This window comes from Geotrypetes seraphini, chromosome 13 (genome assembly GCF_902459505.1).
Source record: "Geotrypetes seraphini chromosome 13, aGeoSer1.1, whole genome shotgun sequence".
In the NCBI taxonomy this organism is placed as follows: Eukaryota; Metazoa; Chordata; class Amphibia; order Gymnophiona; family Dermophiidae; genus Geotrypetes; species Geotrypetes seraphini.
The window spans coordinates 65734148-65746058 of record NC_047096.1 but is presented as its reverse complement, the minus strand read 5'-3'; positions in this window follow the sequence as shown (position 1 = coordinate 65746058).

Genomic DNA, 11911 nt, shown 5'->3' with positions numbered 1-11911 from the left:
TTTTTTAGAATGAAAAACAAGTTTTTAAAAAAATTTAATATCCAGTAAACAGTGGGGGAGTGTGACGCAGTGGTTAAAGCTACAGCCTTAGCACTCTGTGGTTGTGGGTTCAAACCCACGCTGTTCCTTGTGACCCTGGGCAAGCCACTTAATCCCCCCATTGTCCCAGGTACATTAGATAGATTGGGAGCCCACTGGAACAGACAGGGAAAACTGCTTGAGTACCTGAATAAATGCATGTAAACCGTTCTGAACTCCCCTGGGAGAACGGTATAGAAAATTGAATGAATAAATAAATTAAATATCCCCAAACAATTATTTATAACATAACTTGCTTTTATTGAAATATTTACTGATGATAGACCTTCAAAGAAAACTTCCACTTGGAATTCAGAAAGCAAATCAAAGGAAAAAATTAGTGGAGGGTGGGAGCTCAAAATTCCAGTCTCTTCTGAGCCAATCCTTCCCCCCCCAAAAAAAAAATGAAGTACAGCAGAAATTCAATAAAATTTTCTCTCACTTAACCCTTTCAGGACCAAGGGACATATTTGTCCCATAACTTTAAAATCCTATACATTTTGATTGGGATAGTCTACAGTTCTAAATTTGATATGTACGGATTCCATAGGATACTGCCTTTATGTAAACAAACTGGTTCCGACATTCATTCATTAGCGTCGTTGCCAGATTGACGAGAAGATTCACTTGCCACACTGTCCATAAGCCAGAAGTGTGATTTTTTTTAAAAAAAAATAATGATATTTCACCAAAAAAAAAATCAATTTTTTGGCATCTGCAAGCCCTTTTTACCATAAAAATGTCGTCAAAACCACAAAAATTGGCCTACGATCCTTATGGTCCTGAAAGGGCTAAGTGACTTGCCCAGGGTCACAAGGATCAGCGTGGGTTTGAACCCATAACTCCAGGGTGCTGAGGCTCTAGCTTTAACCCTTTCAGGACCAAGGGACATATTTGTCCCATAACTTTAAAATCCTATACATTTTGATTGGGATAGTCTACAGTTCTAAATTTGATATGTACGGATTCCATAGGATACTGCCTTTATGTAAACAAACTGGTTCCGACATTCATTCATTAGCGTCGTTGCCAGATTGACGAGAAGATTCACTTGCCACACTGTCCATAAGCCAGAAGTGTGATTTTTTTTAAAAAAAAATAATGATATTTCACCAAAAAAAAAATCAATTTTTTGGCATCTGCAAGCCCTTTTTACCATAAAAATGTCGTCAAAACCACAAAAATTGGCCTACGATCCTTATGGTCCTGAAAGGGCTAAGTGACTTGCCCAGGGTCACAAGGATCAGCGTGGGTTTGAACCCATAACTCCAGGGTGCTGAGGCTCTAGCTTTAACCCTTTCAGGACCAAGGGACATATTTGTCCCATAACTTTAAAATCCTATACATTTTGATTGGGATAGTCTACAGTTCTAAATTTGATATGTACGGATTCCATAGGATACTGCCTTTATGTAAACAAACTGGTTCCGACATTCATTCATTAGCGTCGTTGCCAGATTGACGAGAAGATTCACTTGCCACACTGTCCATAAGCCAGAAGTGTGATTTTTTTAAAAAAAAATAATGATATTTCACCAAAAAAAAATCAATTTTTTGGCATCTGCAAGCCCTTTTTACCATAAAAATGTCATCAAAACCACAAAAATTGGCCTACAATCCTTATGGTCCTGAAAGGGTTAAGTGACTTGCCCAGGGTCACAAGGATCAGCGTGGGTTTGAACCCATAACTCCAGGGTGCTGAGGCTCTAGCTTTAACCCTTTCAGGACCAAGGGACATATTTGTCCCATAACTTTAAAATCCTATACATTTTGATTGGGATAGTCTACAGTTCTAAATTTGATATGTACGGATCCCATAGGATACTGCCTTTATGTAAACAAACTGGTTCCGACATTCATTCATTAGCGTCGTTGCCAGATTGACGAGAAGATTCACTTGCCACACTGTCCATAAGCCAGAAGTTTGATTTTTTTTTAAAAAAAAATAATGATATTTCACCAAAAAAATCAATTTTTTGGCATCTGCAAGCCCTTTTTACCATAAAAATGTCGTCAAAACCACAAAAATTGGCCTACGATCCTTATGGTCCTGAAAGGGTTAACTGACATTGCTGGGATATCTTGCATTCCATTTACCTGTAGCAACTTAGCAGTAATATTCTTTACAATATGACTTCAACTTGAACAGTCGGCAGCAAAAATATTTCTTTACTCAACATGTACTACTGCTATTAATTATTTCTATAGCACTGCCAGACGTACGCAGTGCTGTACAGAATCACAAAGAGTACGAAAACAGTCCCTGCTCGAAAGAGCTTACAATCTAAACAGGCAAGATAGACAAACAAGATGTCATGAAATACATTTAAGGGGAACGGTGAATCAGCTGACTGGGTTGGAGGGCAGAGGGAGTAGAGGACAATCAAGCCATTGTGACATCACTGATGAGGTTGGCTCTTATTGGTGGAATGAGGCATTATGACATCAGAGGTGTAGGTTTAAGGATTGAAAGCTATATCAAAAAGGTGGGTTTTTAGTCTGCTTTTAAACAAGGGAAGGGGCTTGACAGGCAAACTCAGGTAATTTATTCTAGGCATAGGGGGCAGTTAGATGAAAGGAACAAAGTTTGGAATTGGCAGTGGAGGAGAAGGGTAACATTAAGAGACTTATCTGAGGAACGGAGTTCTCTGGGAGGTGTATAAGGAGAGAGAATTTATTGCAAGAGAATGTGGTGAAAGCAGCGGGATTTAATAAAGGTTTGGATAATTTCCTAAAAGAAAAGTCCATAAGCCATTATTAAGATGGACTTGGGAAAATTTCTGTTGGGACCTTGCCAGGTACTTGTGATGTGGATTGGCCACAGTTAGAAACAGGATACTGGGCATGATGGACCAAATGTTTATCCTAGTATGGCAATGCTTACGTATTGTCACAACCCGGGGTCTCTGATGAGCGCAGCAGACCACCTGGGCTGCAACAAAATACTGGCCCAGCGTGTCCCCTTTACCTTGGGGTACCCTTCAGGCCTGGCAATGGCTATGCTGTGGTTAAACCCCAGTATTTTGGGTGAGGATTTCCCTTTCCAGCAAAAAGAAGGAAACTTCTACCAAAGGTTCAAGTTCTTAGAAAGATTTATTACTCCTGGCCACTGGCCAGAGTTCGTGTTTGGGTTCAAAGCACCCTGTCTCACACAACAATTCCACTGTTTCAAAAGCAAAGAATATCAGCAGCAAACAAAAATATAGCTTTTTCCTCCAGCAACTGGCCAACAACCACATCAGCTGTTGCAATTAGGTAAACTTCCAAAAATCCTAACTTCTTTGCCAGCACTGTACTAGGTAAAGACACTGGATACAGAGAGGTACAGTATAGCAATACTTGCAGGCAGGTTCTTAACCTTTTCCTATCATGTGTCCTGGATGACGAGACATTCAAAAAATGACATAGACAGTGGATAAACAGTCTGTATGGACTAATAAAGAGCCAGGAACACAAAATATTTGAATTTACACACTTATGACTTGCTTACATTATGTTTACAATAGCCGTAAATGATAACGGTGAATAATACAAAACTGTGCTAAAATAATTACGATTGGAACCAGCGTAACATAAAATTTATTACGATAGGAAAAGGTTAAGATAGCTAGAAGCAATGCTTAATTTTATCAAGGTATCTTGCCCCTTTGTACAGGCTGAGCAGGTCTTTGCATTCAGGCAGCTTTTCACCTGAAAAGTTCTTAAATAACTCTCTCTGGTTATAAGTGAATCAAAAGAGTTAAATATAAGCTTTACCTCCTTTACAGTCCACAAACTAGCAGACATGGAAAAGACAGTTCTTAAACACAGGCTGGCTCAGCCTTGCTTCCAGGCACAGCTGTTGCACTGGGTTTGCGGAAGTTTCGCCCCCCACATTTCGCCCCCAGCAATTCGCCCCTCACATTTCGCCCCCCACTTTTCGCCCCCAGGTATGTTTCGCCCCCGGAAGTTTCGCCCCCACACATTTCGCCCCCCGGATGTTTCGCCCCCACACATTTCGCCCCCGCACATTTCGCCCCTGAGCGTTTTTCCCCTAGTACTCCATTTGTCAGGAGATCAGTTGTCTAAGCCGGGGGAAAGCAGAGAAGCGCTGACATCACTCCTGGGTCCCGCTGGAGCGCCGGGGGAAAGCAGAGAAGCGCTGAAATTACTCCTGGGTCCCGCTGGAGCGTGCTGATAAGTGTCAGACTATTCCTCTCGCAGGCGATTTCTTTGCCGACACGACGGCAGGCTACAAATTCAAAGTAAATGGTGTTTTATAACCTGGCTGGGAAATGCGACAAAGTCGGCTTTATTTGCAGTAGTATTTAAAATAATTTTGGGTCACACTACATACATACATACATACATACTAGGGGAAAACGCTCAGGGGCGAAATGTGCGGGGGCGAAATGTATGTATAGTCGCCAGTGCTAAATTCGGCCAATCTGGCGCCAATGACTTTGCAAAATTCTACATAGCTTAACCGCCAGCGCTTCTATAAATATAACGTGTTCTTGCCTCTTGGTCATTTAGTCCTTTCGATTTCCGAATTGGCGCTTGATTAACTGATCTGTGTAGTGATTTGTTTATTTATGGATTCAGTTCTTTCAAAGCGTGGCAAGAAGAAGCTAGTTTACGAAAATCATATTTATGTATTCTCTAAACGAACAGCAGATGACAGCCATGCTATTTGGGTATGCGAAAAGCGGTCAAGGTGTAAAGGACGCGTTTGGACTGAAGGAATTGATGGCGAAGTTGTGAAAATCGTAAATATACATAATCATGCAGCACAGGCAGCAAGGCCTGAAGTAGTTCGATTAATCAATGAAGTTACTTCCAGGGCAAGGTCGACACAGGAGACGCCACAGCAGATTCTCAGTGAGGTCATTTCAGGCAGCCATGCAAACGTTGGAGCGCTTCTGCCTAGAAAAGATTCGCTAAAGAGATCAATTCGATCGTCAAGACAAGTCGAGGGTATGCCGCGGCTGCCTCAAACCATTGATCAACTCGTCATCCCGCCAGAATTTCAGGAGATCATTATCAATGGCGTCCAACAGCAATTTCTTTTGTGGGACTCGGGTAAACTTTTCTCTTCAAGCTATTAGCATTATGTACTCGTACATGTAGGCATTATTTGCTCGCATTTTATATCACTTTGTGGCACATAAAATGGCCTAAAAATTTCTTAATTTATTAGAATTGGTCAAACAAGTATGTCTGAGTCTTCTAAGCCGTTTTAAGCGTTTTCTTGAATTATTGTTGCTATATAATCTTCCACATTTAATTTTACTAAATTACTTCGTACAATTTTTGGTAGAATTTTAGTAGAATTTGTGAAACATTCCATTAACGTAATAGCTCAAAAAAATGAAGAAAAAATATTTTTTTTGTCTTTCGGAATTTTTTGATGCCAGCGAATAGAGCTCGTCGAAAAATGGTGTTTTTTCTGCACCCCTGACTATTTCTGACCCTTTTTTGGACTTTGAAAAGCCCATGTATGTCCCGTCCCAACTGAGGGGTTTCCTCCATCCACTGCCTAAATTTATGCCTAAATTATTTTTATTTTTATTCAGGGACTGGAACCAGCCGAATATTGATATTTGGAACGAGGGATAATCTCCACTCGTTGGCACAGAGCAGTGAATGGTTCGCTGATGGCACGTTTTCTACTGCACCAGCTTTGTTCGAGCAGCTTTATACGATTCATGCAGTTCACGGTGGTGTCATCATTCCAGCATTGTACGCGCTGTTGCCGAACAAGACCCGAACAACCTATCGACAGATGCTGCAGCAGCTTAAGAAAATGCAGCCAGGTCTCCAACCGCAGCAGTTGATGACCGATTTTGAACAAGCTGCAATTCAAGCGTTTGAAATCGAGTTTCCTAATATGGAGAAAACAGGCTGCTTCTTCCACTTGTCGCAGTCAATATGGCAAAGAGTTCAGAATGAAGGATTGAAAGTGCGCTACCAAAATGACCACGAATTTGCCCAGTGGATCCGCATGATACCAGCTCTTGCTTTTCTGCCTCCGGCCATTGTTGTGCAATCATTTGAAGAGCTGCTGGACGATCCCAAATTTCCAGAAGAAGCAGTACCCATTGCCAACTATTTCGAGGACACCTACATTGGTCGAATGAACCGAAGAGGACGCCAAAATCCATTGTTTCCAGTTGTGTTTTGGAATGTTCATCAACGAACGTTGAAAGGCCAACATCGGACGAACAATGACGTCGAGGGCTGGCATCGCAGCTTTCAAGAAACCTGCGGCTCACTTTTCCCCAATATATACCGCTTCATCAACTGCTTGAAAAGACAGCAAGGCCTTCACAATTTTGAAATCACGCAGATTATAGCCGGCAATCCTGTCAATGCGCGAAACAAGAAATACGCGGCGATTTCTGCAAGGATTCGGCGTATTGTGGAGGACTTGGGCAATCGAAATTTGATCGACTATCTCAGAGGAATAGCATACAATTTTGAATTTTGATTGACGTTCGTGCTTCTGACTTTTAGGTTCACTTTATCACTGTATTTCATTTTACTTATTTGACTGTGTTGTGTTTGGACTGTTATTTCATTTGACATGTTAGTTTTTGTTCACTTTATCACTTCATTTTACTTGTTATTTGACTGTGTTGTGTTTGGACTGTTATTTCATTTGACAGGTTAGTTTTTGTTCACTTTATCACTTCATTTTACTTGTTATTTGACTGTGTTGTGTTTGGACTGTTATTTCATTTGACAGGTTAGTTTTTGTTCACTTTATCACTTCATTTTACTTGTTATTTGACTGTGTTGTGTTTGGACTGTTATTTCATTTGACAGGTTAGTTTTTGTTCACTTTATCACTGTATTTCATTTTACTTGTTATTTGACTGTTATTTGACTGTTTTGTTTTGCACAGTAAAAAATAAAAAAATTAAATGATAAACATCACAGAAATCAATGACTTCGCTCTGGGGATAAAGGAGACATCTCCACCAAATTTTCGATTTTTGAAACAAATAACCATTTTAACATGATAAAATAAAGCAAAAAAAGTAAATTATGTATTTTGGTCCTCTCAAATTCTGAAAAATCCTGTTTTGGTCCCGGCGGACCAGTGACTTCTCAGACAAAAATCAGGTAAAAAATACCTACTTAATCATTTTAACTTTTTTTATTTTATTTTTTCATCATTTTAATCCGGGGGCATGAAGAGAAAAGTTTACCCGAGTCCCACAAAAGAAATTGCTGTTGCGCTCCAACGTTTGCATGGCTGCCTGAAATGACCCCAAAAAAGAATCTATGGCAACATGGACCCACTGGAAGAACTTGAGCACAGTGAAAATAATGCTTGAGGAGAGTGGAAAGGTGCAGTTCGAGAGAGGAGACGGTACCATGCAGTGGGAGTCGGGTGAGAGCACCGATCTGCAGTTGGATTTTTTATGTTTTTGTTTTAAGTTGGTGCAGTTACCATTGCTTCCCTTCCCATCCGATCGTACCATTCGCTCCCCCCACCCTCCTCGGAGTGAACGGAAGAGAGGTGAGCGGAGAGCAAATAAGAGGCGCTTGAGACAAACCACCCTCCTCGGAGTGAACGGAAGAGAGGTGAGCGGAGAGCAAATAAGAGGCGCTTGAGACAAACCTTGAAGATGGGGGTCATAATCCAACGCTCAGGGGCGAAATGTGCGGGGGCGAAATGTGTGGGGGTGAAATGTGAGGGGCGAATTGCTGGGGGCGAAATGTGGGGGGCGAACCTTCCGGATCCCTAGTTTTCCATCTCTTTTCCTTACCCTGGCTCTCCTATTTTACTTCCCCTTATTCCCAGTCTTTCACAAACTCTGCCCTCTTTCTCTCCCCTTTCTACACAGGGCTTGACCCCGATATATCCTCCTTCTTTCTCCTTTCATCATTATCTCCCTCGTTTCTGTCTCTCCTTCCCAAACATCTGCTTTTTCTCCCCTCTTCCATCCAGCATCTGTCCCCTTCTAAACAGCATTTCCACTTTCTCCCTCTCCCTCCTCTGTCTCTCTCCTCCACTTCCATTCTGCCCCCTCTCCCTTTCTCCTTTCTATCCATCTGCCCTTTCACTTCCCCTCTTCCATCCAGTCACATAGTAATAAAACCTATAATAAAAATTCCCAGGACTCAACTACATTAGTTTCAAACTGTAGACCAATTACTTTGATTCCATTGTTTTTGAAGATAATGGAGCAGTTGTGAATGAGCAAGTAGTGGAATTTCTGATTAGATATAGTGTTTTACACTATTCACAGTCAGGTTTTCATTCTTTGTTTAGCATAGAGATAGTTATAGGTACGATGCTGGATTACATTCATTCCCTATTTAATGAGGGCAAAAATGCTTTGATCCATCCTCTGTTGAGGATGCTAGATAATTTAAGAATATGTGGGAAAGTACTAGGCTGGTTTTGAGAATTTCTTCAGTCTTGATATTACCAGGTCTCAATGTGTGAACAATTATCTAAGAGGGGGAAAAATCTTTGTGATATACCGCAGGGTTCACCATTATCACCCACATTATTTAATGTTCTCTCAGAGTTCCCGCAGCTGGCACAGCATGGTCACTGAAATGTTTGCTTCTATCTGACAAAACGCAGTGAGACTCGGAAACCTGTTACAAGTACATTATTTAATGTTTTTCTGGTGCCTTTAGGTTATGAGCTAGCTCAGGAAGAGTTTACAGGAGAAGGAGAAAAGAAAGTGCAAAAGAAAAAAATTCAGTGGAAGAAATATCCTCTCCCCCTTTTATTTACAAAACCATAGCGTGATTTTTAGAGCCGGCCACGGCGGTAACAGCGCCAATGCTCATATAAATTCTGTGAGCAACATTGCTATTACTACCGTGGTTTTGTAAAAGGGGGTGTTATTTAACTTCCTTATCTAACAAGTTTTTCTAATTGTTCTGGCTCAAAGAATACATATTTTTTATACTTTTGATAATGTAATTAAACATTTGGAGGGAAATTTCAAAAAGAAAGTAGCGACCTGTATGTTATTTAATCCTATTTACTGTACAGTAGTTTAACATTTTTATACCGTGTTTCCCCGAAAATAAGCCCTACCCCAAAAATAAGCCCTAGTTGCACTTATTTTTGGGGTAGGGGAAAGCAAAATAAAAATCCACTGCTGGTACCGGGATCTTCCTAAATGCCGCAGCAGACCCTTCCATCTCTCCTTCTCCACGCCGGCCGTGAGACTGACCTATCATTACCTACTTCCAAAACGTAGCGTCGCAATCTAAACAGGCTGCTTCAGCCTTCTCACATCGGGGCGTTCCTCTGCCACATCACTTTTGATGTCATCAGCAACACAGCAGTGGAACGTCCCGACGTGAGAAGGCCCAAAGCAGCCCGTTTAGATTGCTGCTGCCATGCTGCCTTTTGGAAGTAGGTAATGATATGTCAGTCTCGTGGTCGGCAGGGGGAGGGAGAGATGGAAGGGTCGGTGGGGGTTCGGCTGCGTGCCAGGGGGGATAGAAATATGCTGTAGGTTTGTGATTGGGCAGTTTCCCCGAAAATAAGACTTAGCGCATTTTTGGGGCCCAAAATAATATGACAGTGTCTTATTTTTGGGGAAACACGGTAATATTTATTTAGAAAAAATGCAAACTGTGTTGATGCATATTTGAAAAGCAGTATAAAGGAAAATAGTAAACTAAATTTTACCACATCCTCTAGAACAAATGCCAGAGCTTAATTGTGCTTTGAATGAAAAAACTATTTTCACTAATTTTGTTTGACATGTTCTACCTCGTAACATCACGGTATGTCCCCTAGTCTTTGTGCTTTTTGATAAACAAGTGAATCACAGTTATCCATTGCACTCCACACCACCACTGATTTTACAGACTCATCCCTTTGTAGTCATTCTCCAAGCTGAAGAGCCCCAAAGTGACCCACGCAGATTAGGAAGTAAGGAGAGAGGCTGGAGCATGATGACTCTATCTTATCTACACTGTTTACCACCCTGCATGTTCAGCAGATGGTCCTATGATAATAGGGTGGCAAATAGTGCGATTACACTGGCACCCAGTTCAGAGGGCTCCAAGCCTACTTTAAGCTGGAGGAAACAGGCAGGCTTTGAGGTTTCCTCCCCACTTTCTGCTCTGGGCATGTGTGTGTAGAGTACCTTATTCCCAGAGTAGAGAATAACTCGGGGACAAATTTTTCCCCGTCCCCGCAAGTTTGGTCACTGTCGCTGTCCCTGCCCCATTCGCGTAAGCTTTGCCTTAACTGCACAAAGCTTGGACACTTATGATTTTAAAGTGTTTGAAGCTTGTGCAGATGAGGACGGAGCTTGCAGGAATGGGGGGTGTGGTCAGGAAAAGAACTCACGGGGACGGGACAGGAAAATGAGTTCCCTCAGAGATGGTGAAAATTTTGTCTCCGTGTCATTCTCTACCCCAGAGGTCCTAGTTCTGCCAGCTGTTCTGTCCACCCTTGGTGCTAAGGCAGTTTTGCTAATCAGCATCTTCCCCCGGCTGTAGCACCCTAGCCAAAACACAGCACAGGAAAATTAAAGTATCACAGATGGATGATTTCATCATGTTTATTTCCAGTTTATAAGCTTTTTTCATAAGTGCTTCTCCAGTCAAACAAAATACAAAAGCAGATGTGGCAGTCTGCCACATAAAACACATGACAAGAGGCTCGCTCCTACCACCCCCAATAAGGCAGCAGAATGGAGAAAGCCTCGACGTAGAAAAATTACTGTACTACCCCAACTGTACAAGACCTCCAAAAATAAAACTTTACAGGTGAGAGACTCACCCAATACAAAATATGTACATCCTTGTTAAAATTCCTTAAGTGCTCCTCTCCCCCAACACAAAGCCTGTAGAGGTTTCAGTGCTCAAATGCAGAAAACAGCATCTGGACAGTCATTTTTCAGAAACTAAAATTATACTGCAACACCACAGGATGCTTTCAGCTACTAACAATGCCCAAAGCTACAGCCTGAGGTACCCACCTCCACTCACCCACTAGATTATCAGGGATTGTTCTCTTATATGAAATCTGCAATGTGACTGGCCGAATCAGCAGCCTTGTGATGTCACACCTGTTCTGTATGACATCACAAGCATTGGAAGAGTCACTGCAGTCAGCTTGGTTAAAACAGTCCCCATGGATAGACAGTTCTCTTTAATGGTGAACAGTGTTTTCATTCACAAATTCCCTTCCCTAATTCCCACCATCATCTTGTTCTGAAGTGTTCCTTTAAAATCAAACATACATAAGCAGAGTGAAATCCAGTTCTCATTTACCTGTAGTTCCTTCTTTTCTAAGGACTGTTAGAACTAAAGTCCATGAACGTTGTGGGATAAACCTAGAACTAGATCAGACTGCACACATTTGACAGACCCTTGATAATTCAGTTCAATTTCACATCCAGCAAGCAGACTCCATCAATTAGTCGCTGGGAACCTTAAGAGCTCTGTAAGCAACAATGTAGGTAAAATGACCACCACCATCTTCTCCTCCCTCCACCTTTTACCCTATGTACAGCCTCTAGAGCCAGGGCTGTACATAGGGTAAAAGGGCCTTATCATTTGTAGGGCCCTTTGCAGACCAGCTTGCCCCCCCCCCCCCCTTGCCTCCAGTAGTCCCCTACATACCCCTGTCTCCAAACCACCTCCCCCATCTTAAAACGTGCATGTCACTGTACAGGGTTCGGGACAGCAGCAGCGATTTGCATAAGCCATCTGTCATTGACCCTGGAGCCTGCTCTCTGCTGCATCTCACTTGCAAAAGCAAGAAGCTATATCAGAAGGAGGTGGGAAGCAGCACAGAGCAGGTTCCAAGGCTGGAGGCAGACAGCCTAAGCAAATCGCTGCTGCTGCCCTGAGC